This window comes from Lipotes vexillifer, unplaced genomic scaffold (assembly GCF_000442215.2).
Source record: "Lipotes vexillifer unplaced genomic scaffold, Lipotes_vexillifer_v1.1 scaffold414, whole genome shotgun sequence".
NCBI classification, from domain to species: domain Eukaryota; kingdom Metazoa; phylum Chordata; class Mammalia; order Artiodactyla; family Lipotidae; genus Lipotes; species Lipotes vexillifer.
Window position 1 is genome coordinate 1802442 of NW_006782864.1, and position 5107 is coordinate 1807548.

General features: G+C 55.5%; 1 protein-coding gene across 3 annotated transcripts in view; it reads left to right on the plus strand.

Annotated features, from left to right (window-relative positions):
* ANK1 (ankyrin 1) overlaps positions 1–5107 on the plus strand; it is a 97412-nt gene that overhangs the window by 91021 nt on the left and 1284 nt on the right. The window lies entirely within an intron of this gene.

The window sequence follows — 5107 nt, forward strand, 5'->3', positions numbered from 1 at the left end:
GCTCTCCCGAGGGGCCGGCCTGTGGCTTCTGCTGCCCTCTGCACCAGCCCCCTTGGGGTTCACCTCTCACCTCTCTGCTCCCCCTCGAGCCTCCTGCCCCTGGTGGCACTGTTCCCACCACCTCCGTAGGGCACCTGTGTTCTCTTGCCATCTCTGTGTGTGATCTGTCCTGCCTTGTGTCTGCAATGCTGTCTCCAGGTGGAGCTGAGAGGGTACAGTAGCCTGCAGCCGGACCTGATAGAGGGCAGGAAGGGGGCTCAGATAGTGAAGCGGGCCAGCCTCAAAAGGGGGAAACAGTGATCTCGAGCCCCTCCCTGTGGAATGGCCTCTTTGGAGGTAATGCCGTCGTTCTCCATCTTCTCTGCATGGCCTGGTCCCCCGCGACGCCCCGCCGAGAGGCTGCGGACTTGCGCACCCCTACCCCCCTCCTCCTGGAACTCCCTCCCCTCCCAGCCCCTCCCCGCTGCCCAGCATGATGCAGGAGGACCAGGCACCGCTGTGGGCTCCAAGCACAGACTCCCACCTGCTAACGGCACCTCTGAGCTCCATTGCTTCCGAGAGAAAACAGCAGGATCTGCTGACCTGTTCCTCGGCAAGCACAAAAATACAGATTTGAAAAAGTGCTCCTGTGAGTGCAAAGCACTCGGTACATCTCAGTAGGAACGTTATCCTGGAAGCCCAGCAAGGGGGTCTGGAGGAGGAGGGGCGGGGCCCTGGAGGGTGCAGTGGGGTCTGCTAGGCTGTGCTGTTTCAGTGCACGTGGCCAGGAAGAGGTGGACAGGGAGAGGCCTGGAACCCAGCTGTGCCTTGAACCTTGAACCCAAGGCTCCCATCCTCCTTGGTATTTCCTGAAGCATGTCGCGCCCTTGCTTTCTAGGAAGAGGCGAAGTTAACAGGAGGCTGTGGGAGCACTGATGGCTGGGGGGCAGGGGCGTGATGTGCAGTGAGGGAGGGAGGGAGGCCGAGAAGACGCGGCGAAGGGTCTCCAGCGGGCTGAGCAGTGCTGGGGGCTTCGGGGCCAGCTCGGACCTCCGTCCTCCCTGAGGGGTCCTGTACTGAGCTGCCCCGAGGCCCTACGCTGTGCCCAGCTCGGGCCAGCTCAGTACCGGGCGCGTCGGGGTGGGAGTCGGCCGGAAGCAGGAAGCACGTGGCCCCAGCTCCCGCTGGCACAGGGTTGTTGTCACCTACACCCCCAGGGCCTGGCTCTGGGCCCGCCCGCGGCCAGCAGGCTCCCCTTCCGCATTCGGCAAAAGGCAGGGCCACCGCCTCCCGAGCCCCCAGAAGTGCTGACTCCGGGCTTCCCTCAGCACTTGGGCAAAAGAAAAAGGTCTGGCCTATCCAGTTATAGGATAAAATTAGACCTGACTTCTCAGCAGCTTAAGGAGGTCACAGTGTTAACCCCCGCACTGCCAGGGGTCCGCCGGGCTGCTGGTTTAGGACATCAGCTGTGATCAGTCCTGGAAATAGTCCAAAGGTGCAAGTAATTCGAAAAACCAGAGAGTGGAATGAAAAGTACACTCTTGGGCCTTATTTTTCTTAGGGCAGAGACTGAAGCTTTAAATTCCAGCTTCTGTTTGGCTCAGGTTTTGCTGATGTTCCTGAACAGGAGAGAGGCAGCCCAGAAGCCAGGCGAGGGGAAGGGAGGAACCTAGACATTTTTCAAAAAATGTTTCTGTAGGTGATCTGCAAAGTGGCTCCAGACCACCAGGCGTGGGTGTTAGGGGACGCGGAGCAGAGCAGCCAGGCTGCAGCACAGGGCCGGGGCCTCCGCCAGGAAGAGGCCAGGGGAGCATGCAGTGGGGACAGTGGTGCGGAAGCCAGCGTTCAGGAGGGACAGCCCAGGGGGCAGCCTGCCGTGCTCTACCCTCTAAGCAAGACAAAGACTGCTGAGGGCTCTCTGGTCCTCCAGACGTACTGCCTGCCACTAGCAAGCATGCACGGTCCCCAGCATTGATGGATTCCAAATGACTGCAAACTTGCAAATTCGCCTACTAGCTGCAGTTTATTGTAACCCCAAACGCAGCACTCCCAGCACTTCCCTCCCGTGGCCTTTCAGGGACGCACGCACAGTGGTGAAGCCCTGAATGCCCTGCGTGCCTGTTCCCAGCTGAGGTCAAACAAGGAGGCCTTCTCTCTGTCCCCGTTTCAGTTCACACTCTGAACAATTGCCCTTTTTGCAGTCTATTCAGTGTCACGGGTTTTTTTTTTTTGCATTTTTGTGCTGTTTGTTGGTGATTTCGCTGTTTGAAGTGGCCCTGCTGTCTAGTGTTCCTAAGAGCAGCAGAGCCGTGATGGGCTGTGCGTGGGAAGTCCGTGTTTAGAGGAGCTTCGTTCAGGCACGAGTTATAGCTCTGTCGGACGTGAGTTCAGTGTTAATAAAGCAACAGTATACAGTTGACCCTTGAACAACTCGGGGGTTAGGGGCGCCAACCCCCAGGCAGTTGAAAATCCCAGCACTGTTCTCTCTGCCTTAAAAGCAAAGGAATTGATGAATGACTCAACCCCAGGGCAGGAAGTTGAAACAGCTTGGATAGAATCCTGGGCTCAGACTCTAGTTCTTTTATTTCTACGTGTTGTGATCTCTAATCCAATACAAACTTTTCCCCATACTTAGTTCATTTAAAGGTCTGTAAAGTGAAAACGCAGATACTGTATTTATTGGAAAAAACCAATGTATTGTGGACGCGTGCAATTCAAACCCACATTGTTCAAGGGTCAACTGTACATGAAATACGTTGTCTGTAAAGAGAGACACACAAGGTTGTGTGTTCATTGGTTGACAAAACCGTTGTGACCAGAGGCTGGCAGGAACCCTGCACTGTACTTTCTTCGGGAGCAGTGGTCCCAGTATTGGCTAATTCAGTGCTCCTGGCGACTTGAGAGAACATGCCTCCTGCGAACAGTGGGAATTGACTGTTTCAGAGAGAGTGAAAGTGGGTTGGGGCCCAGGGTCCAGGCCTGGCTCCTCCATTTCCCAGGTTACCTTACATGTGGTTTCACTCCCTAAGCTTCCCTCTCCTTGAGGGAGGATGAAATTAGTCCCTCTGTGTGTCACACTGGTGTAAAAAGGCTTAAAAATAACCAGGGTAACTGTGAGGATGGCTGAGAGGGGTAAGGAGAACGGTGTGTTCTGGCGCTCAACCAGTTGCAGGTCTTCCTTGTAGCGTGACCCGGGGCGTGTCAGCTGACCTCTCCCAAGCCTCAGGCACCCCAGCTGTAAAATGGCAGTAACGCCAATATTCCCTTTGTACGGCGATCGATGGGTTTCTCTTCGTGAGAGGGCTTTCTGAATTGTCAAGTCCTAATCCACCAATTCTCAAAGTGCCATCCGCATCACAGTCACCTGAGAGTCTGGTTAGGATACAGACTCCTGGCCCCTGACCCACACCTACTGCATGACAGTTCTGGAACTCAGGATTTGGCCGTAAGCTCGAGTGATTTTGATGCCGATTGAAGAGTGGGTTACTAGGACCAATTCTGGTTTTCCTTCCCAAACCTCCCAGAGGTGCCGTGGCACAGCTGTAGAATTTACACCTAAAGGGTGATCAGAGATGAGTGATGGAGACAGTGTTCAAAGCCGTGGAACGCCCCAAAGGGCCGAACACCCCAATCCTAGGCGCCTGTTCCGATTCCCCTGCGATCATGCCCACCCTCGAGAAGGATTTTGCAAGAGGCCCGGCGTGTGTGTGAGGGATGCTTTCTGGCTGTACTTAAGCAGTTAGAAAATAGCTGTGGAGTCAAGCCTGATGGGGTGCAGCAGACAGTAGCAGCTGGTGGGTTTTGCTCTGTGCCCAAGTACGTAGGTCCAAGAGCCAGGGTGTCAGCGCTGCCAGAGGACAGCGGAGAGCAGGCAGCCTGTGTCCTTGGGTTAGAGGCACCCGACTCCCATGAGACGGCTGTTGTTGTTTTTTTGTTTCCCTTTTTAAGAGACACTTTCCATTTAGGCACTGTGGTTGCAAGACCTGTGTTGGCTCTGACTAAATAGAGTATTTTAGTAAATTTGAAAATTCGTCTATTAGTAATCTCAACAGGAGGGGGCAAGGAGGCCAGGGGTCGTGTTTTACTTTTGCTCTTTTAAGGGACAGTCCACCCTCACTCGCCAGCCCCGGCATGTGTATCAGAGTCTGGGGCTGCAGGAGAGAGGAGAGAGGCGAGAGCCGCAGACGCTGGCGGGGGAGGGGGCAGGTGGCACAGCACAGAGAGATGACACGAGGAAAAAAGCCCGACCGGCACAGCCACTAGAAGCGGCAGGAGGCTATTTTCTAAGCGTTTATAGGGTGAGACCGTGTCCAGGGGCACCCAGGGCGGTGGCAGAGTACTGGACGCGGCTGGAGATTGCGGCTCTATTAGAGTCTAATAGAGACGCACTGTATTCCCACCCCTGCTGCTGCCCGGGTGCTCCCGCTGGGCCCGTCCCTGCTCCTCCTGGAGCCTCAGCTCACCCAGAGATGGGAAGAACGGCTACGCTAGAATGATCTCTCAGCCTTGAACTTTCTCCTCTGCTCTGTGTCTGGGCAGAAGAGTGGGAGGGAGATGGTAGCCTGTCTTCCCCAGGCTCAAGCTTTCATAACATCTCCTATGTGGCATGCTTAGCGCTGGGGTAGGCACTGTGGGACTGGTAGGAAGGGTAAGGGCTTTGCTCTTGCCCTCAGAGTGTTTATACTCTAGCCAGGGAAGTAAGCAGACAAGAGAGAGAGGACAGACAGGACAGGGCATTTCTGGAGCCCAAGCACGGCGGCATCCAGTACCGCTCAGTATCCTGAGCGCTTCCTAGGTCGTTAGCTCTCCAGCATCACAACAATCAAACGAGGTATGTCCTGCTACTGCCCTCGTCTTACAGCAGAGGAAACTGAGGCCCAGAGAGTGTAAGTAACTTGACCGAGGCCACACAGCAGGAAATTGGCAGAGACAGGATATGAACGCAGGCAGACCGGCTTCAGAGTTCATACTCTTAACTGCACTCTGAGATTACTCTGCACGCAAGGCAGCAGCAGGAGAGGACAGAGAAGGGGAGGCTGAAGTCTTCAGGAAGGCCTTGTGGAGGGGAGGTCTGAAGGGTGGTGGGCAGAACCTCAGCCGAGTGGAGACTGGATGGTGTCCTTGACGG